At 41.3% G+C, this 26,743-nt stretch overlaps 1 long non-coding RNA gene across 3 annotated transcripts; it reads left to right on the forward strand.

The window, feature by feature from the left end:
- Positions 1-298: 298 nt before the first annotated feature.
- LOC110255761 (uncharacterized) lies at positions 299-26,509 on the forward strand. Of its 3 annotated transcripts, XR_014819636.1 has the most exons (9): positions 299-438; positions 1,568-2,986; positions 15,265-15,353; positions 16,027-16,113; positions 16,825-16,946; positions 17,256-17,287; positions 17,669-17,892; positions 23,029-23,840; positions 26,390-26,509. It is a non-coding gene; the product is annotated as an uncharacterized LOC110255761 (long non-coding RNA). The 3 variants fall into 3 exon arrangements; XR_014819634.1 differs by lacking the exons at positions 1,568-2,986; positions 15,265-15,353; positions 16,027-16,113; positions 26,390-26,509 and adding an exon at positions 17,377-17,401 and having other exon boundaries at positions 23,029-25,564; XR_014819635.1 differs by lacking the exons at positions 1,568-2,986; positions 15,265-15,353; positions 16,027-16,113; positions 23,029-23,840; positions 26,390-26,509 and having other exon boundaries at positions 17,669-17,802.
- Positions 26,510-26,743: the final 234 nt, after the last annotated feature.

Consider the following 26,743-nt stretch of genomic DNA (forward strand, 5'->3'; position numbering starts at 1 on the left):
GATCAACTAGTGTGCAAAGTCCATGTTAGCTGATCAAGCATGGCTTTGTTTGCGCTTATTCACTGCGCATCCAGCACTGCGTAAGTGGTTTTGCATATTAACTAAGTGCTCAGTAACCTTCCGTTCCCTCCTCAGAGCTCCACCCCCTCCCGCCCGGCCTCCTCGGGAAATCAACACTGTTACTCACTGAGGAAGCTGCCAAGAGGTTGCCATGGCAACTGTTCTGCTTTCAGCAGCTACTTTTCTGGTTTGAAGGTGGGGCTGGGGGCTAGGGGAGGGGAGAATAAAAAAAAAAACCAAACCAAACCTGAAGAGAACCAAGCAGCTTTCTGATCAGAGTTCAGATAAAGAGGGTCCCAGTCACTTGTGGGCACTGCCTACAATAACCCAGTGGATTTGACAGTGACAGCAAAAGCAGCAAATAGACAAACTCAAAACGTAAGTACAGTGGAAGGGCACTCGTCCGATTATTTGGCAGTGGTCTTAAGCTGAAACATTTCCAACTGGTATCAGTGCCTCTCATCGAGGATGCTATTTTATGAATCTTTTCATTTTTATCAAGAGCCAAACAAAGATGATGAGGTTTCTGAGATTACAAACTGGCCAGGGGGGTAAAACAGCCCCAGAAAGGGAAGGGAGCATCTGAAAGTCATTTTCTAAAACTTCATTCAGCAGGGGAACAATGCTGCATTCAGGCAGAATGAGGGAAGACGCGTGGTGCGCCAGGTCAAGCTAGCGACCTCTGAGCTCCTGTCTTGCTTTGCCAAGGTGGGCCACATAACAGTCTCCTTCTCAAGGAAGGGCTGGGATCAGGCAGGGAAAAGTGTAAAAAATCAGAAAATGGAAAGCTGGGTCCACAGAACTGCTGGATGTCAGCGACATACGGAGCGCTGTGCTGAAAATTGCTCCAGACCCCCGGTTCCTGGAATTTCAGCAGCTCCTTGTGAAAAAGCCAATAGTTCTCAGTGGTTCCTGGCAGAAAGCTGGCAGGGCTTGGGCAGGGCCAGTTCGTGAGGGTGGCAGCGACTTCGTCTACGCCCCCTCCTTCCTGCCTCGGATGCGCCCATCACCCCAGCACACACCTGCTCGCTTCCCAGCGCTCCTCCGCGGCTGACCTTCCGTGCATTATTTATTCAGAAGTGCTCTAACCTTCCTCACACAAGCTATTTTTCTGAATCTGTATAGTTTTGCTCAGAACCTGGTAACTGCTGCAATACCCAGATCCATTTAAAGGGATTTGTAAATTAGGCAAAACCAGTACAGAGAGTCCAAACGGGATTGTAACATGTAGTGTCATGCTGGTGCCATTGTCATTACAGTCTGATGACAAGATTATTAATGTTTTTAGAGGAATAGCAAGGGACGAGCTCAGAGGTTCAGATCTCTTTAAGGACAGGCAAACGTGCAGCATGTTTGGAGCAGTGGGAGCTAGCTCTTTGCCTAAAGCAACTTATTTCTGACCTGAAATATAGCTGTTTTTGCCTAATGCTCTGTCTGAATATTTGTGTTTCCTCCTCACCCTCAAATCCATATGTTGAAATCGTTTTTTTTTTTTTTTTTTTTTTAGGGCTGCACTTGCAGCCTATGAAAGTTCCCAGGCAAAGAGTCTAATCAGAGCTGCAGCTGCCAGCCTACAGAACAGCCCCAGCAAGGCAGGATCCGAGCTGTGTCTGCGACCCACACCACAGCTCATGGCAATACCAGATCCTCAACCCACTGAGCAGGGCCAGGGATCGAACCCATGTCCTCATGGATACTAGCCGGGTTTGTTACCACTGAGCCACAATGGGAACTCCCCAATGTTGAAATCCTGACTCCCCCCCAAAGATGATGGTATTGGGAGGTGGCTATTGGGAGGTGCTTACATCATGAGGGTGGGGTCCTGAATGGGATTAGGGCCTCATGAAAGAGTCCCACAGAGCTCCGTAACCCCTTCCACTATGTGGGGACCCAAGGAGGAAACAAGGAAAAATCGGCATCTGGAGAAGGTCCTCGCCTCACCCTGACCTCAGACTCCCAGCCTCTGGAACTGTGAGAAATACATTTCTGTTGTTTATAAGCCACTCAGTCTGTGGCAGTTTGTTACAGGAGCCCAAACAGACTAAGACACTCCACATTGTGGCAGAGACTATAGATTGATCATCAACTTTCTGGAAACTTTTTCACTTGCATTTTAAAATTTGTCAAGTAGAGGCATTTAATTTTTGTGTTTTTCCTTCACAGGGCCACACCTTCAGCATATAGAAGTTTCCAGGCTAGGGACTGAATCAGAGCTGCAGCTGCCGGCCTACGCCACCGTCACAGCAACACCGGATCTGAGCCACATCTGTGACCTACACCACAGCCTCAAGGCAACGCCGGATCCTTAACCCACCGAGCAAGGCCAGGGATCGAACCCTCATCCTCATGGATACTAGTTGGGTTCTTAACCCACTGAGCCACAACAGGAATGCTGTGTAGAGGCATTCTGAGGTAGGAAGGAAGAGATGACAAGGGATGGAAAGAAAACAGAAATATCAGAAAGAAGAAATTACTTAAGGACATGGACTCGAAAGCAGGGTTTACCGTTTTAGACGGTTTGTATCCTGAGTGATCTTTGTCAGTGACAAGAGAGAGTGAAATCCTTTTTGAAGATGTAAAAGAAATAAGGCCAAAGACCCAAAGCATTTTATTTGTGCAAAGTTGTGCCAAGTTCTGGAAGCCCATCCGGATGGGGACTAGACATGGGGACTGCCCCCACATCTAGGCTCTCCGAAGTGAAAGCAAAGCCCTAGGAGTTAAACACAGAGTGGGCGCTCCTGTGTATCAGTGATGTAGCTGGAGGCCCTATGTTATGTAACAGAAACAGGATGGAAAGTGACAGTTGCTCACAGACGACAGTAAATGTGATTAAATTATCTCATCAGCTTCATACTCCTGAGTATTTCTACCATGTCAGGCAACCATCCGTTCATCGGACCTGTCTGCTAGACATCACAGGCTGGAGGTATGAGTATTCAAAGAAATCCTTCCCTCGAATGGCTGACTGGGGGGATATCAAGTTTAGTCTATGCAGCGATCAGGTCCAGGAAAGAGACACGGAGAAATAATAAGGCGGGAAGGAATAAAAGCAAAGAGAAAAATTCAGAAATTTGTTTTCACTCTGCCACAGCCTCTATCCCATTCCTTTTCACTGACCTGATCTAATTCAAGCAGCTATTATCCCTGTGAAACACTGCCGCAGCTGAATTTATTTTTATTTTGCCTGCTCAAAGGCAATGTAAAGTGAATTTGAGAGCACGTCACCTTCAGGGGAAAGACTGCAGCATATTTCTCACCACCTCCCTCCTCCCCTCTGCCTGAAAAGGTTAATTTGAATAAGGCTGCTGCTTCCACAAATAGAACAGTAACCAGCACACAGAGGAACCGCCAATGGGAATGTGTTTCAGTGATGTCATACTTATACCTGCTCCTTATTATTCGCTGAGTTGTGACAATGTGTTCCTTGAATCTCACATTTTATTGGCTAAGGGTCCTGTCATTCTGAGTGCTTCTGGAGAGTTTCAGACACTGCAGTTTCTTTCCAAGCCCAGATTGTTTTTCAGCTTCTGCACTTCAACAAACTGGGGGATAATATAGAGTATTTAACACTGTCCTCCTGAAAACAAATAAAACCCTTTTATAATTTATACCTGATTTTACCCTGCCAGTGGACTTCTGATATCAGGGCCATTTGCAGGGTAAAAGCAGCTTAAGAAAAGTCTACTTTTTGCTTTAAAAAAAAAAAAAAAAAAAAAAAAAAAAGCAAAAACTACATGAGCAGAACTTTAATTGAAGTGCTCGTAGAAAGGTCCTGCGAGGAGTTCCCTGGTAGTCTAGAGGCTGAGGATCAGTGTTGTCATTGCTGTGAATCAGGTCACTGCTGTGGCCCAGGTTCAATCCCTGGCAGGGGAACTTCTGCATGCTACAAGCTTGGCCAAAAAATGGTCTTGCTAAGCTTAATGTTGTCACCACTGACCTAATGGAAAACAAAATTATTCTGTTTGTCTTACAACAACTTATTGCTCCACAGAACAGAGCTTCCTAAAACAAACTAGCTCTGAAACGTAACAGTTTCAAGGAGAGAAGATATTGCAGGAAGGGAAACCTGCCTGGTTTATTTTTGTCCTAAGTGGATTTTATTTTTTAAAATCAAGTAGGTTTCTGTGTCATTAAAAATGTGTCTCAGGGCCCTCAGATTTCTAGGGCTTTTCTGAGGAAACTCCTGCAAACAGGTTTGAAAAGTACACTACTTGGTAGTGAAGGTGATGGTTTGATAAATCAGCTTTGTAGGAATTAGGAATTATTCAACTAACTGAAAGACTGAAAGAAATATTCCGGTCAACAGGAGGTACAAGGGTGGTTGGGAGACCAGAAATTAAAGCTGTTGCCCAAAAACTCTCAGAAATCTATGAGTGGGCAAATTCAGATCCTCAGAGACATAGAAGACAAAGTCAAGCCTCCATGGCCAGTGGTTGAAGCAGAATGTATGTAAGGAAGGTTAATTCATCACACAGGCAGGGTGGCGCATTAAGCACACCAGTGAGACGGGCAGGGCATAAAAGAAACAGTCAGATTTTAGTGGGAAGAGAGGGACTGTGTCCCGAGAACAAGAGGAACAGGAGTTCTTGTTGGGGGAATGAGATGGAGAAGGATGGGGACACACAGAAGAGACCTCCTTGAGTGGCTATACATATTGTGAGATAAATTTAGCAAAGCAGGTGCACAAATGAGCAATAGGAAGAAGTAGAGACTACCAAATATTTTGAACATCCATCTCTCAAATTCAGTCCTTAATATCAAATATTTTTGAAATGGAAATGTCTTCACAGCTGTGTATCATGGCTTATTGTCTACTGAATCTGATGAGAGGTTAACTAGGTGACATAAAACTTTGATTATGTTATACCTTCAGTAAATGCTTGTACAAAATTATTGTGGACTTTGATCATTCCATGAGACTCTTATTATGTTAGGAGCATGAAAAATGTGACCCCAAATCAAATTTAATTGTAATAAAGATGAGGGAACATAATTCTACCCTTTCATTAAAAGGTAGAATTTTATTCCCTCCTTAGAAGGATCTACAAACATGTCTATTTTACTTGAATTTCACAGTATTTCTACCAGTGCACTATGTAAAATTGGAATCCAGAGATCTGTCTGTCATAACAGGATTTTGGAATATGAAATGGCCTCTGGTGTCAGAAGATGTAGGTTCAAATCCAAGTTCCAACACTTTGTAGCTCTCTGAGCTTGGTCATGTTGATTTTGTGAAGGCTCATTTTTCTTGAGGTATAATGATGATACTCGTGTATAGGATTTTTGTGAGGATTAGACTAAGTAATGTACATACATTTTATTAATGTAGCACCTATCTCAGTAAATGAAAGGTTTTTTTGTTTTGTTTTTGTTTGTTTTAACGCTGTTGTGACCTTAAGGTCCTTCGAGGACCTATATAATCTGGCACCCGGCTCTCTATTTCTTCTCACTCTTCTTCCCTCTCCCTCTGCTCCAGCCATGTTGACCCTCTAGCCATTTCCCAAACATGCCTCACGCACTTCCACCCAGAGGACTCTGCCTTTGCAACTCCTTTTGCCTGGAACTCTTCTACTCGCAAGTCTGACCTCTTTATTCAGGCCTCAGCTCAAGTGTCAACTCCCCTGAGAAATGCGACTTAATGCTCTGTCTAAAACAGCGCCCCCTATTGCTCTCTTTCCCATTACACTAGGTTCTGCTTTTTCATGGTCACTTATCACCACTAGACATTAGGTTATGGTTGTATTTTCCCTTTGTTCATTCTCACCTGGACATCAGGTCCATGTGAGCAGCGTCTTTGATCACCTCTGTGCCCCAGAGCCTAGAGCCTAGCGAGTTCATAAAAAACTTAGCCAATAATGCTGATGATGGAAACAGCCGTGGAACCCTATGCTCTTCAGGATTACAGGGATATAGATGCACTGACCAGAGAGCAAATATCACATTGGCTTGATATTTAAAATGTTTAAAATGTATACAAAATTTTCTTATTGAGCGGAAAGGAGAGACTTAAATTTGCCCATCACATCCCAAGGACCAAACGATAAGGAGAATACAGAATCCCAATATTCTTTACACAGTGGATGCAAATAAATGCTCATCAAAGTAGATGGAATGGGAGAAAGCTGATACAAAGCACGGGGCCAGTGGTCTAGCGGAGATCCAGGGCAAATCCTGGGTGAAGAATTTTAGCTGGTCATCTTTCTGAGTTTTCTGTTTGTTTGTTTTCTGCCTTCCAGGCTCTGTTGAAATCTAATTGTCCTGGTTCTGACTCTCCTTAATTGTTGCATAGCATCTAGAGACATTGAATCCATAACAATTGGAGAGAAATATACATTCAGGATGGCGTTCAAGGCCTTCTCATCACATCCACGCATGCCTGTGCACCCACATACACACATACACGTATGGATCCAATGAAAGGATTGGCAGTTCAGAGAAGACTTTAAGATCTTTCCATTTTGGCCAACTTTCAGTTAGTCATGACGATAAAATAGACTGTTTTTAGATTTCTCTTTTCCCTGTAACTGAAGGACAATATACGACGCATAGAGCTTATGTAAGCGTTATCCCTGCTGACATTCCAAATGAGCAGATCAGCTGCCACCTAATCATTCCATTGCAGCTTGGATTTGGCAATCTTTTAGAGAATACTGAATTTGAAGGAACATCTGCCTTTTACTTCTCATTTATGCCGGCACCTCTGGCTGCTTCCAGAAACTTCCTAACACAATAAACGTACTAGGAAGAGTTCCACTGTGGCTCAGTGGTAATGAACCCGACTGGCATCCATGAGGATGCAGGTTCGATCCCTGGCCTCGCTCAGTGGTTTAAGGGTCCGGCATTGCTGCAAGCTGTGGTCACAGACTCAGCTCAGATCTGGCATTGCTGTGGCTGTGGTGTAGGCTCACAGCTCTAATCTGACCCTTAGCCTGGGAACTTCCATATGCCACAGGTGTGACCCTTAAAAAAAAAAAAAAAAGTAACAGGAAATAAAATCATTGCCAACCAGAATTCTTTTGAAAGGTGATAGTTTCATGGTCGAAATTCGGAATTTAGAGCCTGTTTTTAAAGAAGATTGCCTCTCTCTGTAACACCTTCCTCCTCTGTTACCCTCAATTTTAGTTCTCTTAGATTAGTGCCTCTTTTGCATGGAGATCTTATTAAAATGCAGATTGTTTCAAAAATGTCCTGAGTGAGGCATGAAATTTGGCATTTCTAACAAACTTCTAGGTGAAGGGATGTGCTGGTGTGTGAATCACATTTTGGGTAGACATAATGCCACAGGTTTGATTCTGCTCTTCCAAATTAACATAGCATTTTAAAACAAAGTACTTCACTATTCTCCCTCGAGTACATTCCATCGTATCTGGGTTCTCACATCCAATTGGTATCCAAGCCTTTTTGAGCCTCTTTAAGAAGTGTTTTTTCCCTGTCCATCTGCACAGGAGCTGGCTCAGTGAAGCCTTCCTCATCTTTCCCCTGCAAAGCTGCAATCACCTCTATCTTATCTCCTAACCCCCAGCCTCTTCTTCATCATCTTATATTCCATCACCATACTTTCCTTTCAGAAAAAAAATTTTTGATGAGGTCCCTTCCTTGATTAAAGATCCCTGCTGGTTCCCCCTGCTTAAAATAGAGGTTGGCATGGTCTCTGTCGAACAACAAGCCTGGGCCGAAAGCCAAGTCTCTTCAATTTATGTAACTTGGGGCAACTTGCTTAACTTCTGAGAGCCCCACTTTTCTCATCTGCACAATGGAGATAATACTGCTTATCTCTTAGTGTTGTTCTATGATGTGAATACAAAATTGTAGGTGAAGCATCTGGTTGAATGCCAGCCATCACAGGCATTCAATAACTTAATTCCTTTTTTTTCCTTTTTCTTTCAGTCTGATAAATTTTGACTTTTTTAACCCCCGTATGGACACTCTTGATCCTCCTTCTTCTTGCCCTCAGTCTACTCCATACAAGCCACACACATGCACTGTCTAGCCCCACTGAGCATCTCATTTCCTGATACAGCTGCTCAATAACCTTTCCCAGTGTTCTCCACCTGGCAACCCCTTTGGCCTTTCAAGATCGAGGTCTTCTGCTTTCTTCCCTAGGAAGATGGAGCCTGATACTCAGACAGAATTTGCCCCTCTCTTCCTGTCTTCCCACAGTGCTGTGATCACACCTCTCCCATAATGCACTTACTGTGATGTGCTGCCATGATTTGGACCTCAGCTGTCTATCCCCCCAATGGTGATCTCTCAGTGGCCAGGACCTTCTCTTCTTCCCTGAGCCTTAGTGACTTGAGCTTTTGTTTTATAAAGGGAGAGAATCAATGTGGTATGTAGTTAAAACAATGGGTGCTTGACAAATGAACCTATCTACAGAACAGAAACAAACTCACAGTCATGGAGAACAGACTTGTGGTTGCCAAGGGGGAGGGGGAGGGAAAGGGATGGACTGGGAGTTTGGGGTTAGTAGATGCAAACTATTACATTTAGAATGAATAAGCAATGTGGTTCTACTCTATAGCACAGGGAATTATAGCCAGTCTCTTGGGACAGAACATGATGGGAGAATTTAATAAGAGAAAAAGAATGTGTGTATATATATGCATGCCTGGGTTACTTTGCTGTATAGCAGTAATTGATAGAACATTGGAAATCAACCACACTTTAATAAAAAAGAGAAATGACTGCTTGAATATTAGGTTCCAGAAACTATATAGAAAAAATAATTCTGAAAATTCTCTTAGACCCAAAGAATTGTTTAGAGTAATAACCTGCATTTTCTAGCATGGGAGGGATTTTTACCATAGTTCACTATTTTTCAGGCCTGATTTTTAAATGCTTTACATACACTATCTTGTTGGGTTCTCTTGACTATCTTTTGTCATCAGTGCTCTACTATCCATTTCATAGATAGAGAAATTAACCTTCAGAAAAGTTAAATATCTTCTTATGGTTACACAGTTTGTAAGTGTTAGAGCAGGGACTGGAACCTATATCTTTCTGACTACACACTTTATCTTCCACACAGTACTATCTCATGCAATCTGCTGGGTTCAACTTCTTAAATATAGATGAAAAGCATGAGGAGAGATCTCTCCTAGAGAGAAATTTGTGATGCAGATAAAGACACTCTCTGTGAGAGTCATATATTTAAGTGGTTTGGAGATAGTAGTTATTAGGTAGATAAAACATAACTCAGAACTGTAAAAGTCTAAAATCTGGACACCTTGTAAATCCTTTCCTTTTCACTTACTGTTTGTTTTGAAGAAGCCATTAGGCAGTCTTGTTCCAGAGGGAGAACCATTTTAATGATGCCTTTTGGACTTTCAAAAGTATTTCTCATTTTCACCACAGAGTAGTTGCATGGGTCGTCCTCATACACTTTTCTTAACTAAATCATGTAGGAGAGCTTACTCTGGAGTCTCAAAGAAATCAAGCTAAAACTAAGGCAAGTCATGAAAACTGCTGTGTTATCTGGTCCTGGGAACTGCTCTTTGTAACAGACCCTCTAGGTATTTTCAGTAGAGGAAATCTTGTTTGCAACAGCCTGCTTATAGGGAATAATCACATAGTTAATTGCATCTGCAATTAATGACAAATTTGTAGCTTGGAGAGCAATTGTGATCCCAAATATATTTGAAGCCTCTTGGCAAAGCAACTATACACTATTAGAAAAGTTCTTAGTGGGAACTCAAGGAATACACAGTGGAAGATGCTTAATTATTTGGTTGTTTATTTATTGGTATTATCCATCTCTTGGAAAACTCTTGACCTAGGCATACTTGACACTGTTGCATTGACAGGGTTTCTGAATCTATTGACTGTATACAGATCTAGAATAAGTCAGAATATTTAGGAAACAGAAAATTGATACTTAGTAATACCTTAATGCCTAGTGTATTCCCTGGAAACCATAGTTCCATAGGCTACTGAGAGATGTCAGGTGAGAAAATAAAGTGTTCTGAGGTCAAAGTCACAGAGAAACCCCGAGTCTGTAAAAAAGCCAACAGGTTTCTTTGCTACTGGACTTTCCAAAATCTTTATGTCAATGTGTATTAATATGGCTCTCCTGGGATAGTATAGCTGCTGTCTTTTCAATTTGTTTTGTTCAGGGAGAATCTCAAAAATACTGATCTACAAAATAGGCACTGTAGAGCTGGGCAGGTGCTATTCCCGCCTGGGCTTTCAGTATATTTTGTCTGGCTGTGGGCTAATGCCTTACTCATTGGTGTGGCGCCATTCTGGCAACTTGGGTGTAAACTTGATGTCTAGAGAGTGAGAAAAAAGAAATCTTAGGTAAAAATATAAAGAGGCAAAGATAAAGAAAACTTTGGTATGATCCATGATACAAAGGAAGTTCTATAATTATAAAGACTGAAAATTTAAGAGTCAAATGAATCCTGTGTAGTGTCATAAACACATTTTTAGTTGAGTGAATTCACTTGGATAAGCCTGAAATTTCATGGTTTTTGTTTTGTTTTGTTTTAGTTGTTTGTTTGTTTGTTTTTTGGCTGCCCCCATGACATGTGGAATTTCCCATGCCACAGCAGTGACCAGAGCCACAGCAGTGCCAATGTCAGATCCTTAACCCACTGAGCTACCAGGGAACTCCTGAAATTTTATGTTTTACAACCACAGTATTGCTAAGGACAGTTAATTTTCAACTAATGTCAAAATATCACAGGTTATAACAGTGAATTGACAAAAATGGGAAAATATATATTTCATATAATCAAACATCTGTGATAGCTCAGAAGTCTGATTTCAAGGTCTTGATGTCACGTGCTTTTTCTATTCTGAATTTTGCCATCTGGAAATCATGGCCTATGGGTACGTGGACAGTGTGGTCAAGAGAGATGAAATTAAGTATATTCTACAACTGCCCTAGCAGAGTCAATGTACAACATTTTGAACCCAAAGTTAATGTGAAACCCAAAGTTAACACATTTCCTGGTTTCATTTTATTATTGGTAGACATGTACTCTCTCATTACAGATACCAGAGAGTTGACTGTCAAAGTAGTTTCACAGTTTTATCTTTTTCTATGATATTTGCCTGAAAACCATTGGGAGTAATAAAGTGTGTAACTAAGAGAAAATAAAGATACAGGGTTTGAAGGTGGATATAGACAGAGATGGTAAATTGGCTGAGTGTCGACCACTGTTTGTTTGGTAGGGAAATTTATCTTCATTAAAGATGCCTCTGGAAATTAAAAACTCTGTTCCCCAGTTGCACTAGCCGTGTTTCTAATGCTCTGGCCACATGTGGCTAGGCGTTCCTGTACAGTGCAGATGCAGAATATTTCCATCACTGTAGAAAGTTAGAGCGGCAGCAATGTCTATATACAAATGCACACCCATGTGAGAATTAGAAGTAGGGAAAAAGAAGAGAGGCTAAAATGGCAGGGGTTTTTTTTTGGGGGGGGGGGCAAGTGTTACTTTGTGAAGTTATAGACGATGGAAAATTACCCTCCCCTAAATTCTCTTAAAATTTATTCATTTATTTTTAAAGGATTTTTATTTTTTCCATTATAGCTGATTTATAGTGTTCTGTCAATTTTCTACTGTACAGCAAAGTGACCCAGACACACATACAAGTATACATTGTTTTTCTCACATTATCCTCCATCATGCACCATCACATGTGACCAGATATAGTTCCCTGTGCTATACAGCAGGATCGCATTGCTTATCCATTCCAAATGCAATGGTTTGCCTCTATTAACCCCAGATTCCCAGTCCATCCCACCCCCTCCTCCTCCCCCTTGGCAACCACAAGCCTGTTCTCCAAGTCCATGAGTTTCTTTTGTGTGGAAAGGTTTATTTGTGCTGTATATTAGATTCCATATATGTGATATCATATAGTATTGTCTTTCTCTTTCTGACTTCCCTTAATATGAGAGTCTCTAGTTCCATCCATGTTGCTGCAAATGGCATTATTTTGTTCTTTTTATGGCTGAATAGTATTCCATTATGTATATATACCATATCTTAATCCATGCATCTATTGATGGACATTTAGGTTGTTTCCATGCCTTGGCAATTGTCAGTAGTGCTGCAATGAACATAGGGGTGCACATATCTTTCTCAAGGAAAGTTTTGTCTGGATATATGCCCAAGAGTGGGATTGCTGGGTCATATGGTAGTTCCATAGATAGTTTTCTGAGGTACCTTCATAAGTGTTCCATAGTGGTTGTACCAATTTACATTCCTACCAACAGTGCAGGAGGCTTCCCTTTTCTCTACACACTTTCCAGCATTTGTTAAGCTCTATAAAGAGTTTTATACCAAGCTCATAGATACAGACAATAGATTAATAGTTTCCAGAGGTGCAGGTTGGTGGGTGGGAGAAATGGGTGAAGGGGGTCAAAAGGTACAAACTTCCACTGATAAAATGAGTAAGTCATGGGGTAATGTACGGCACGGTGACTATAGTTAATAACACTATATTGTATATTTGAAAGTTGCTAAGAGAGTAATAAATCTTACATGTTGAAAAACCCCAGAATTTTTTTTTTTTGTAATTATGTATGGTAACCCATGTTACCTAGACTTATTGTGGTGATCATTTCACAATATGTATGAGTATCAAATCATTACATTGTACACCTGAAACTAATATAATATTATATATCATTTACACCTCAATTTAAAAAATTAAAAACCAAAATATTCAGAGGCAAGTGAATAGAAAAAAAAATAATTTTATGCTGAAGAGTAAAAAAAGCAAAAAAAAAAAAAGGCACAGGAAAAATAGAGGTTAACAATTAGCTCTTTATTTAACATATTTCCCCTTTGAAATTATTATTATTATTATTAATTTATTTATTTTTGGCTGCACCCATGGCATTTGGAAGTTCCCAGGCCAGGGATTGAATCCGAGTCATAGCTGTGACCTGTGCCACAACTGCAGAAACACTGGACCCTTAACCCACTGCACCAGGCTGGGGATTGAACTTGCGTCATCACAGAGACAACACTGGATCTGCAACCTGCTGTGCCACAGTGGGAACTCCCCCAATTTATTAATATTAAGGAAGGGAAGCAGCCACCTTGTTTTGAGGCCCATGTTTTACATGACTCATGGAAATCAGGGACTTCTTTGCTCAAAGGCTTCATGAAAATTCGATTCCATGAGAGCTCTCAGTCTGCATTTGTCCAAAGGTTACAGTTGGAGGAACCCCAAAGAACAGTGTTCCCAGCAGAGAAAGACAAAGCAGCATAGTGAGTGGGGAGAGGACCAGGGCAGAAGGAAATTAGAAAAATTAACTGAGAAAGAATAGTGTCATAGTTCATAGTTTTGAGGGCTTCAGAGACATGAATGGGAATGGGGGAAACACTGGGAATGAAGAGAAGGGGAAGGAGAGATCTCTGAGCTGGAGCCAAATGAAACACAGATTGAAATTAATCAAGGAAGTTATTGCATGAGAATTCACTGGAAAGACCAGCGAGCATGACTCTTTTAGTTTTTAAGCAAGGAAAGGAGAGAAAAGAAAGTATGTATAATAGTGAATGAACAGAAGAGGAGTATACTAGCAAAAATATGTCACTAACATCAATGTGCAGTTTTATTTTATTTTTTATATAATTATTTTTATTTTTTTCCATTATAGCTGGTCTACAGTGTTCTGTCCATTTTCTACTGCACAGCATGGTGACCCAGTTACACATACATGTATACATTTTTTTCTCACATTATTATGCTCCATCATAAGTGACTAGACATAGTTCCCATCAATGTGCAATTTTAAATCTGAAAAAAACTTCTGGGTTTATATTTTAGTGTTAAACATGTCTAATTCCCACTTAATGGATTTAAGATTCAGAGCAAAGACAAGTATGCTTTTGCTGCAAAGACAAAGAATAAAGAGGTCTTAGAAATAGGGAATTTTCTGAAGATTTAAAAATTAGATGTTCATTCTTCATTCACTCATTCAACAAATATTTGCCGAGTGAGTCCCTTCTCTGTGTTGGGTGTTGTCGCAGAAACTGAAGCTACAAAACCAAGTCCGTGCCCTGATGGACCTTGATACCAATGGGGGGAGGATGGTTATAAACAAATCAACAAATGCATATATTGTCAGATGTTTATATGTGCTCTGGAGAAAATAAAAAAGGCCTGCAGGGGATCAAAGATACTGGAAGTGGCAAATACTGTTGACCAATAGCAGAGGCTGCTGTGTTACACGGTGCACTCAGAGAAAATCTCATGGAAAAGGTGGCACTTGAGCAGTGACCCAAAGGAAAGACAACAGCTAGCACATAGCCATCTGGATGAACACTGTCCCAGGTGCAGGGACTAGTTTATGCAAAGGTCCCAAGGCTGACATGTTTGGATTGTCCAGTAAACAACCAGAAGTTTAGTGTGGCAGGAATAGAGTGAATGAGAAGGCGAGGGGAGAAACTGAGGTCAGCCAGGAAGGAGGGGCAGCAAAAAGGAAATCAAGGCCTTTGCAGGGCACTGGGCTTTCTCAGGAAGATACGGAAGCTGCTGGAAAGTTCTGAGCAGAAGAGCAATGGGATACGACCTATGCTTTACTGGTGATTTTCTGTCCTTGCACCTCAGATATGCCTCTCACAGTATCTCATGATCTGCTTGCTTTATAAATTGGAGTAGAATATATACACAATTATGTCAGCATTGTGGGGTACTCTTTTATAAAATTGTGGGCAAATTTAATTAATTTCCATTGTATTCTAAAAAACATCAACTTGTCTTAGGCTACACAGCAATTATCAGCAAAAGCAAACTGAATATAAATTGGATGTAATCGAATATACGTTGAATATAACTGAATATAAATTGAATGCTTCTTTATATCTCCTAATATTTCCTTGCTTTCTATAAACTCTGTCTCAAGTGCTAGTGAGATGCATTTTTAAAGGAAATCCCACCAGTATGTACATCCCTGGGAGAGACTTCAAAGTAGAGAGAGTAGAAACTAGAAATTGTCAAGAGGTGTTCGTTCCTATTTTATACCTTTTTAATTTTTTTTTTTTTTTTTAATTTTAAGCCTCAAGTGACTTTGGGCCAAAGGACGGCAAAAGCAGTCACTATGGCCCCAAGGTTCTGGCTCTGTTTTCTCAGCTCCAACAGTTCAGGGAAGGTAGAAGAAAGACAAAATAAGAAAGAGGAAGAGAGGCTACTGGATGGTCAGAAAGAGGTTGAAAAATATTACTAAGTTCTCTCTTTTCTCTTTCCCAGACTGGAATGAATAAAGCAGACTCTCTAGCAGGAAAACAATGATTATAGCAAGTGGACTTCGCTTTAGTCCCATAAGAAGACCTGAATGGGTATCTTTTTAAAGTGGAAACAATCTCAAGTTGAATGGAGAAAAATGATACAGAAAAATATTTTTAAAGATAGAGGGAAATTTTGAAGAGGGGGTCCATGAATATAAATACATGGCATCCTATTTGATAATAAAGAAATGCTTATTTAATCAGATAGTCTATTTGCATTTCCTGACTAGTATTATTTGATTCATCACAGCATAATGAGAGCAGGGTTCTCAAAGGTGACCTCTAGGTTTGAAGGTCAAAGGGAGTGTATATAGACCTAAGAATCAAGAAGAGATATATAAAATTGATACCCAAGGGGGAGGGCAGGGGCAGACATATGACTCTTCCTTCATTTCTCTTTAAGATTCTCCCTAAACTGGTTTCATTTCACAGAGAAAGGCAACCATCATATTGCCTCTACTTTCTAAAGAAATCACTGCAAGTGCAATTTTTTTCCATAAAAGTCATCTTTGCATTTTGAGATTCATTTCTTATTTGCCATCTAATAATAAAATTAAAGGAAACTGAACTGAAAGATTTTGATAGCCCACCCAACAAAGAAAAGTATTTTCCAGAATTAGCTGTGGAAACTGATTTTAGGAAGGTGAATGGTTAGGTCTGGATGTGGGGATGGGACTGGGAAAAACAGGGCGGGCTTCAAGCCTCACCGCTCTCGCCCATGCAGGTGCACTTGTGGGACTGACACTGACAAATAGGGAACTTCCTGGGATGTCCTTTGGCTCAAGACAGAGATAAAACAAATGTTTTCTGGGTGAGAACGTTTCCATCACATTCTGATATATTGAAGGTTCACTACTACATTTCTAGGTGTCTAGCTTCTGAAAATGAAACAAAACAAAACACCATGTCCTAAAAGTTGGCTAAGTCCGCTGGATTTTTAAAAACTTTGGAACTTGCATGTCTTTAATTTTTCTGTAGAATTCTACAATGAGGAAGAGCACATGTAGGAAAGTAGTTCCAGAGAGCTAAGAGCTCTCGAAGCTATGACAGCTCCCTGACTCCTTTTGCAGCTAACAAGGCAAACTCAGAAAACCCCCTAAATGGAAATCCTGTCCTCCAAGTCACCAGCACCACACACTGTGCAAGGAAGGCCACCCCAAATCAATCAGTGCCATAATTTCCATGCTGACAGTTCCCAATCCAGCATTTTGTTATTATTTCCTTCAAATCCCCAGAATTCTTCCCATGTGCTGTCATGTCTCTAGATAACGGTGCATGGAGATTAAATGTGAGTTTAAATGAACTTTTACATGCCTCTCTATTTTCTTCTTGGATTTTGTTCTTTTGAGGGACAAGTGATGAAAGGTTATTCCCTGCAAGATTTAGCCAGTTAAACGTGCAGTATCAAAATCTGAAGCCTTGCAGTCAGGCACAGAAAGAGCAAAGGGGAAAAATGGGAAAATGTTCCATTGGGGCTGCAGCTTTTCAGAGTATGCAGGAATGATGTCATTTGTTTTCACAGAACCCAGTTTAAATTTGTTCCTGCCTTTGGAGAACTGCAGCAGAGTGCATCTGTGGAGACTTCCTGCATCCCATATTTCAGGACCTCAGAGTGTTTGCTGCATCAAAATCCAACCAATCGCAGTGTGTAGTCTTACCCTCCCCAATTTTCATTTATCCCACCCCCGCCCCGCCCGACCTGAAACAAGTGTGCGCTGCCCGCTTTAGATCACCGCTCAGCCTCCTCCAGCCCCGTTAGAACCCGCAGAGGCATCAGACCGTGCCTGGAATGGTTTAAAGCAGAACAATGCCAACATAAAAAACTTCCTTTAGGTCACCCACACGCATTCGTTTCACTGACAAATAACCTCCAAGAAAAGATCTGTTTGTGAAGTCTGTTTTGGTTTTGGTTTGGTTTGTTTGAAATGAAATCTTAGCCTTTTGTTTTGGCAGCCCCTGCCTGAGTACCGGAACCATCACAGGAGGTGAGGAAACAAATCCTGGGCTGGTCTTGGACTTTTCAGGGGCAGAAGCCAGATCTTCAAATTCACTACTAACAATTATCTTTGTACAGAGCACGCCCCTTTGTGCATATATAGGTATGTGATGGCTGGAAAAATAAACGAGGAAGTAGAAACAGCATTTTACAGTGATACAGTGATGGACAGAGATGATAGGAAATTCATTTATAAAAATGATGGTTAAGATAGAGAGCGAAAAAGAAAAGCGCCAGCTAGTGAGCGGATCACTTTTCCTTCCTCCTCCCCCTCCGTATATAAATGCAGCCCACTGTCAAGAGTGGGATTGGTGTGAGTTCGTTTGTTGCGAGTTGTAGAAACTGAACTCTGGCTATTTTAACTCCAAAGGATATTCATTGGACGGCAATGAGGAAACTCACGGCGTGAATGAAAGGCTGAAGAAACTGACTGCCAGGACAGCATGGGCCGTGCCATTCTGGGCGTCTCTACAGCGGGAACGACTTGGGAGACTGAGTCAGGGCACTGATGAGAGATTGCACCCTCTCCCAGAGCCCCCCTCCCCTTCAGCCCTTCGCTCATCTCCTTATTCTGCTCAGGGGGCAAAGTTCCAGGTGAGAAGATCCCATTGGAGGAGGCATGCCACCTCCTGGATTGGAAGAAGCAGGGGGCCCTAATTTACACAAAGGAGCAGGAGAAATTCTCCCAAAGGAGGTAGGGGTGAGGTTTCTAAAAGAATGAAATTGTGCCACTTGCAGCAACATGGATGGATCTAGAGATCATCACACTAAGTGAAGTGAGACAAAGACAGATACCCTATGATGTCACGTATATGTGGAATCTAATAAAAATGATACAAAATTATTTATTTATAAACAGAAATAGACTAATAGATTTTGAAATCAAATTTACGGTTACCAAAGGGGGAACATGGTGGGGGGGGGTTAAACTAGGAGGTTGGGATTAACATATACACACTATTATATATAAAGTAGATAATCAACAAGGACCTACCATATTGCATATATCAATATCCTGCAATAACCTATATGGGAAAAGAATCTGAAAAAGAATCGATATATGTATAACTGATTCACTTTGCTATATACCTGAAACTAACACAACATTGTACATCGACTCGACTCCAATAAGACTAGGAAAGGTTTATAAAATTATGTATAAAAAATAAAGACAGGAAAAAGAGCCGTTTGATCCCCTCATTCACCATGATCAGGGCCTCCGAGTAACTTGCCCAGGTTAACGGTCCTCCTCTTTTAACTTCTATTTTAAATCTTCTAATGGTTCCGCATTTCTTAGTGACAAGCCAGGGAACATTTGAAAATGAACAGAAGTGCTGTTGATAATTACACCAGGACAAGAGACGCAAACCGGGACCATCTTAGGTAAATTGGGGTGTCTGGTCATCCTCATTCTAGCACACGCTTCTACTTTCCTGTGCTTGATGAAAACCTATTCTCTTCTCTAAGACTTAACAATTTGAAGCAAACTGGAAGCTCTTGAAGGCTAGAAATAGTGCCTTCTCTGTTGATGCATGAGATACTCAGCCTCTCATGTCATGCTTGGCACATGGCAGGTGCCCCCTGGACCTTCGCTGTGGAATTATAATTGAGTAAAATGACTAAAGTCTTTATCCTTCCTCCTCACATATGCTCCCACGCTTAAACTTTCTATGCATTTAGGGGGTGCACTTGCTCCCACTGTTTGCATCGGGGAGGTACAGCTAACCCCTCTTCCTTTTGCTTAACATCATTCTTTCCTTCTGACAATGGCACCAGTGTGTCCCCCTCGCCAGTGAACAGAGGGTAAGGTCCCAAATGAAATGAGCCTAGGCCATGTCTACTTATGGAAGATGCTATTTGCTCAGTGAAAAAATGCTTTGGGGGTGAAATGGAAAGTCAGATTTTTTAAAAGATAGTCCTTAAAATCAAATGGCACCTACTTTGTTCTGTATAGTGGAATGTTACAGTAGTTTTAGTTCTTCCCAACCAAACTTACTTTCTGAATTACCCAACTTTGTGAACTTACAAATCTTCTGCCTTGTCTTTTGGACAGATGCACATTTCTGGTTCCAGAAATGCTGGCATTCAGACTGAAACCTTCTGATCTTTTGAGCACAAAGGGATCCACCCTGGATTGTCTTTTCCAAGGTCCACTGTCCTTAGACTGAGTCACAAGGGCATGTTATGGGCCACAGTCTGTGGTCAAACCATAGCCCAAGGTCTTTCTGGAAGCAATATCTTCCTTATGAGACAGGGTTTTAATATTTCTTGAATTTCTCCTGGATGGTTGCATCTCAGAGTGAGGATCAAAGAGGTTTCCTAGATCAAACAGAATCCCAGGCAGATTCCTTCTAGGCCTTTCCAAAGGCCCACTTGACAACTAATGAGCCTACTTTACTCCATACTATGCCCTTTCTGCTCCCAGCTGAGTGCTGGGAGAACTGGGAGCCAAAGTGGAAGGAGCGAAGCCTGCTGAATCAAAGCTCTATGATAAAGGCCTCCCCTATTAGCTTAGACCAAGCCCCAAAGTCAAATAAAAGCTGTATCAGAAGCCAGGTCATCTCCTGTTTTTCTCATTATTTTCCACTGTATCCATTCGCTTTCCCTTTCTTAGAAATATTTTCACTTTCTATCAGTTATTTGAAAGCACCTCTTACCCATTCATTCAACTCTAGAGCAGGAGTTTGCACCCCTTCCTGTCAGCATATTGGCTCCCTGTTCAGAATGGATGGTGCAGAAGACAAGTCATGAGATGCTAATGAAGTGTGGAATTTTATCTGTTTAGTCCCAAGTGTCAGTACCAAGTATTGCTCCAGAGCAATAATATGGAAAATTGTAGTTGAAACAGGAAAATGAGTCATTTACCATCCATGCTGACTAATACATTTGAAAATTTATATAAAGTTTATGATACCAGATGTTTGGGATTTCAACTTAATAAGTTGAGAGAAAAATGAATTAATGGCAGAACAAAAGAGGATAATTTTGTGTAAGAGGTGAGCACCTCTTAACCATTGAGAAAGTATGGTAGAGAGATGACCAAGTTCTTTGGAAATAAAGTGGATGAAAATGTGGTGGAAAGTGGTATGTAATTGATAAACTATAATTCATCAATTGTATGTGAGGCTTTCAGACTAGAAAGTTGAGAAGTTTTTTTTTTGTCTTTTTTTTTTTTTTTTTTGTCTTTTTGCTATTTCTTGGGCCGCTCCCACGGCATATGGAGGTTCCCAGGCTAGGGGTCGAATCGGAGCTGTAGCCACCAGCCTAGGCCAGAGCCACAGCAACGTGGGATCCGAGCCGCATCTGCAACCTACACCACCTCTCACGGCAACGCCAGATCCTTTAACCCACTGAGCAAGGCCAGGGACCGAACCCGCAACCTCATGGTTCCTAGTCGGATTCGTTAACCACTGCGCCACGATGGGAACTCCGAGAAGTTTTTAATAAAAGAAAATATGCAACAATACCCATCGGACATCAGGTTCTACAAAACAAGAAAATATATTCTTCCTGTTAGAAATTCTACAATACTTTAGATTTAATGACATTCCTCATTGCTAAGGATAATTCTTTCCCACACTTTTATTTTAGATGTTCTTCTCAGAGTCTGTGTCTATACCGTCAGAGTTAAGGTGAAGGATGACTAATTATCTGGATAATTCGATCAGTATCTCTGGTAACACATTGTTCAACTCTTCATCCCCTGCCCCCCATGGCCCATCCCCCTGACCCATTCTCTGTTTCCTCTGTTTAAAAACTCTTGAATTTTTAAAAAATATCTTGAATTATCTGGGTAATAGCTTTCTGTTATTCACGTTGCTTGAATATACGTAGCTTGACTGATATTTTTAATGAGTTCTTTTAAAATCTCCACGCTGGCAGATTTATATCTGCAGAGCATCATGGAGAGAAAATAAAGAACTGCATTTTCATTGGTTGTGCTGGTTATCTAGTTCATATTTCTGAAATATTCCAAATTTTAAAATGGTGCTTATATATAAAAGTATCTGCACAGTCCTGTTTGGAACTGTCCTATTTATTTATATTTAACTTTTTCCATTTAACTTCCTCTAACTACTAGGATATTACAGGTCACTAAATCTTCAGCTTTTTTTTTCAAGTTTTTTTTTTAAGTTTTTTTTTTTTAATTTAGTTAAAAACAGAAAAAAATAGTGTACTGCCTCTGACTGTCTGTCTGTCTGTCTCTCTTGCTGTTTCTCTCTCTGTCTCTCTTGGGTTTAAACTTCATGAGAGCAGGACCTATATACTCTCTACTTACAATAAACATTGAAACTTTATTCCTGGCTTACGGTTCAGTGGGGCTCACTCAATAATATAAGTCAAATTCAGTGGGAATCCTTAAAAGAAAATCTTTCCCACCTCCCTGAAAACATCTTTCTAGTAAAACATGTTTGTTAAATGGCTAGGACTCCCTTAACAAATAAAACATAACCCTGTTTGCTGCTCTTTCCCTCTGAGGTGATGATAAATTGCTGAGGAGTAAAAGCCTTCACAGTAATAACAGAGGAAAAATTGACTCTAAGATCCCATCATTTTGTTTACCAGCTGTCTTTACAATTCTGTAATAACCCTAGCCCACATTAAAAAAAATTGTTCAGAGATAGTAAAATAGACGAGAAACAAATGATCTCTGCGAAATTAGTTTAAGCAGGGGGACAGGCTGGAAAGAAAGATTTGATCCAGAAACTTACCTATATCTCAGGCATGGTATCCGGTGACCACACACTCGGTGCTGAAACACAACTCAGGAGCATTACATCATCATGACAAACTTTCATTGGCTGCAGAAACCCCAAGGATAAGACAGGCTTTTAAGGTGCTGAGTGAAAAACCCCTGTTGGTTCTTTACCAGGCTTTCGCCCAAATCTTGAAAGACAGACTTTTCCTACGCTAATGCCATCATGACTGATCTTACAAAATATTATTAACCATTTCTTAGGCATGGTTTGGTTCCACTTTAGTTGTTAGTTTTATATTTAGCCTGTAGGGAGATTTTCTTTTTTTCTTTTAAAAATTAAAAAAAATTGTTTTCATTTAGTTTGTTTTTATTGAAGATGTTTTTATTTCCCCTGTTACTCTTCAGGCTATCTTTTTTATTTATTTATTTTGGCTATGCCTCACTGTGTGTGGAAGTTCCTGGGCCAGGGATCGAACCTGTGCCAGATCCTTAAGCTAGTGAGCCACCAGGGAACTCCCTATCTTTCTTATATTAAAGCTATGTTTGACTCAATATGTCCATTTTCCTGTCTTCCATATTCGGTCCCTATTTGCTTTAGGCAAAAGGGGCCAGCACCCACAGATTCAGCAAAGCACAAGTGATTTATTTTGCACAGTGTAGTTGGAACTAGTGCACGAAGCTCTCATTTCCTCATTCATTTTCATCATTAGCATTTTTCCTACTGAACTCTGTGTGTTATTTGTATCCCGCTTATTACCATGGTGATTTACAAACCACAACCATGTGCGTAAATTTGAGGGTGAGAGGAGCTTCCCGTGACTGAGTGAAAGTGGGAAGGCGATAGTTAGAGGTCCTGTGAGTTTTCTGAATTTGTCTCTACCGCTAGAGGCAGAAAATTTTGATGTAGAGGAAGGTGAATTGTTATAAAAAGAGCGAGCTTTTCATAATTAGATTGGTCATTCCGGAAATGACAATAACATCAGATTACTGATGAGTGTCACCCTCTCTGTCTGTCTGTCTGCCTTTCTTAGTCTCTGTCTGTGTGTCTATGTCTCTCTATCTCCTTCTCTTAAATTTAGGACTACAGACAACGACCAGCATGCTGACAGGTGTGCCCGGATCAATGGATTTTTAAGAATCCCATGGCTGCTCTCCTAAGAACTTGACTCGCTGGTCTCTTAAGGACAAGCGAATTCATACACAAACAAATATCATATATATTCCCCAGGGGAGGAACCGGGAAACCCATGTCTGGTGCAAAGCCTGCTCAGCTGCGATTGTCTTCCTCCTCCTCCTCCTCCTCCCAGACTCCTGTTCTCAGCCACGTGCCTTGGAAGGGGGCCAAATGATCTATTGCAAGAGAAGCAGTGGCTGCTGAGAGTATGATCTTCAGAGGGATTCTTTTATTATTATTTCTCAGACCCGAGTCTGAGACCCGAGTCTGAGAAATAATAATAAAAGCTAGTGATAACTTTAATAACTAGCAATCATTTTCCCATTATGTAGAGTAATATTGAGGATCCAAAGTCCTAGATGAAAGTTTTGAGGGATTACGAACATTTCTTTTTCCCTTTTTTTGGGCCGCACCTGTAGCATAAGAAAGTTGCTGGGCCAGAGATGGAATTTGAGCGTGGCTGTGACCCATGATACTCCTTAACCCACCATGCCACAATGGAAACTCCCAACTTAGGAATATTTTTAACAGCAGTCAGAAAGGAGAGAGAGAGAGACAGGAGAGACAACCTTTTCTTGTTTTGCCTCTGCTAAGAAGAGGGAAGGGACAGACTGGTCAAGGGTTTCTGCACGGAGTATGTGGTCACCAGATACCATGCCTGAGATATAGGTAAGTTTCTGGATCAAATCTTTCTAGGACCTACATGGTAACATAAGTCATGTTCTCTGCCCTCAAGATGTTTTATAAGGAGGTGGAGGAGACAATGTTAATTGACAATTACTACTAAAGTTGGTAAAAATATCACACACACATACATACACACATAGGTGGCCATCTCCATGAGCCTCGGAAGTCCCCAAAAAGGGGCCTTTGAGCTGAACTTTTAAGAAATAGAAGTTCACTAGCTGAAGAGAGCAGGTAAAGAATTCCATTAAGAGCAAATCGAGTGGGAAGGAAAAGAGGGAGGAGCAACATGGTTTGTTTGAGAAACAGCAGATAGTTTTCTGTTCATGGGAGGAAAGGAACATGAGAAAGATAAGGCTACATCATAGATAAAACCAAATCATGGAGGGCTTCGTGGGCTAAGCCAGGGAATACGGACCTTATAACTTGAACACCACTGCAGGTTGTTGAGGAATGGGTGACTAAGCTCTCCTAGTCTAGGGGTAGCACAGAATGAATGGGAGTGGACAGGAACCGGGGATACAAGTTAGCTCCTGTGTCAGTTAGAGTCTTGGCAGGAAATGGATGGCACTCTCAAAAGCCTTAACTGTAGAGAGATTACTGAGAGACTGTTTCCAGGGGCGCGGGCAGGGTTAAGGGAATTCACAAAAAAGGGTGAAGCACCCAGGGAACCACAATGGTAGGACACTGTTACTGCTTTATTCCTAAGATCAGAACTGAATCCAGTGGGAAGCCAGAGAGAAGGAAAGCTGAGTGTTGCAGGAGGTAGAGCTTAGACTCTTGGGGCTTAGCGGAGGGTAGAGAAATGGAGAAACAGTATCTTGAGGTGTGAGGATGATGGGAAATAAAAGTACCCAGCATGGCTGGCTAGCATAGTGGTCCAGGACAGAAACACATAAGACCTGAAGTCAGATAGTGGGGCCGGGGAAAATTAAAAAATATGAGAAAGTTTAAGGAGATAGACTCAACTACACTGGACTCGTGTGTGTGTGTGTATGTGTGTGTGTGTGTGTGTGTGTGTGTGAGAGAGAGAGAGAGAGAGAAGGAGAGAGAGAGGAGTTTGCATTGTGGCTCAGTGGTAACGAACCCAAATATTATCACTTTTGATCTCTAGCCTCCCGCAGTGGGTTAAGGATCTGGCATTGGCATGAGCTGTGGTGTAGTTTGCAGATGGGTCTTGGATCCCAAGTTGCTGTGGCTGTGGTGTAGGTTGGTGGCTACAGCTCCAATTTGACTCCTAGCTTGGGAACCTCCATATGCCATGGGTGCAGCCCTAGAGAGAGAGAGAACAAGAGAGCAAAGGGCAAATAGTAACCTCTAGGTAGGACAATTTGTGGATTGTTTTCTAGTCCTGACGAATGGGTGAACAGTTTGCTCATTGGTTAAAAAGACTTCATGGATAGATGCTAGCTTCGAAAGCTACATTTGAACCTTCCTGGAATAGCTAGACAGAAAAAACAACTCTATCTGTGTCTAGAAGTCAGAAGAAAAACCGAAGATCAAAGACGGGGCTGCACACTGGGGGGACATGGGTATGTGTGTCATCATTGAGGCCATGGACATGGAGATCACCCAAGGAGGCTGTGAGCACACATGTGAGACAAGGAAGCTGACTGAGAGCCTGGGGATCCCTCAGGTGTTTAAGGGGCGGCTGGAGTGGAGGCCCCAGAAAGGAAAACAGAGGAAAAAATGTGCAGAGAGGAGAAAAATGAGAGAAGAGTAATGTTACAAAATATAGGGAAGAGAAGATCCTCCAGAAGAAGGAGTGATCTAAGAGGATAATTCTGGAGAGAAGGCAAGAGAGGCAAGGATCATTCAAATACACATTGGCTTGAGTGTAGATGGAAATTGTCAGTAATGCTGGAAAGAGAAGGTTTAGTACAGGGGTTCAGAAATTGCCCAAGGGCCAAATTGGCCTGTCAACTGTTTTTCTGTGGCCTGTAACTTAAGAACAATTTTTTTTTTTGTAATTAATCAATCAATCTATTTATTTATTTAAAGGCCACGCTCTCAGCATATGGAAGTTCCCGGGCCAGGGATTGACTCCAAGCAGCAGCTTTGACCCGAGCTGCAGCTGTGGCAATGCCGGATCCTTTGACCCAGGCCTCCACAGCAACCCAGACCATTGCAGTCAGATTCTTAACCCACTGTGCTAGGGTGGGTTAAATTACCCCTGTAATTTTAAATGGTTAGAAACAACCAGAAGTTTTCTATCGATGAACATTGTATTAAATTCAGATTTCTGTGTCCAAAAACAGTTTTGTTGGAATACAGCTAATGTCACTTGTTTTTGTATTGTCTATGTCCGCTTTTATGCTCTAATGACCGAGTTGAGGCTAGCCTCATACATGGCTGGCCAAACCTAAAATATTTACTATTTAGGACATTACAAAAAAAGTTTGCTGACCCCAGGCTAGTGGAAAGGTGGTGCCACTAATGCCAGGTTTCCATGGAAGGTGTCGTTAATATGTGATGAGGAACTGAAGAGATCATAAGTGAAGGTCTTCTCACATGCACCCCCATGTTCATTGCAGCACTATTCACAATAGCCAAGACATGGAAACAACCCAAATGCCCATCGACAGATGACTGGATTCAGAAGATGTGATATATATATACAATGGAATATTACTCAGCCATAAAAAAGAATAAAATAATGCCATTTGCAGCAACATGGATGGAACTAGAAACTCTCATACTAAATGATGTAAGTCAGAAAGACAGATACCATATATGAATTCACTTATATCTGGAATCTAATATAAGGCACAAATGAACCTTTCCACAGAAAAGAAACTCATGGACTTGGAGAACAGACTTGTGGTTGCCAAGAGGGAGGGGGAGGGAGTGGGAGGGACTAGGAATTTGGGGTTGATGCAAACTATTGC

The sequence above is a fragment of the Sus scrofa genome, chromosome 11 (assembly GCF_054392235.1).
Source record: "Sus scrofa isolate SSC_HxYL_T2T_F1_AM1 chromosome 11, Sscrofa_HxYL_maternal_Yorkshire_Landrace_v2.0, whole genome shotgun sequence".
NCBI lineage: Eukaryota > Metazoa > Chordata > Mammalia > Artiodactyla > Suidae > Sus > Sus scrofa.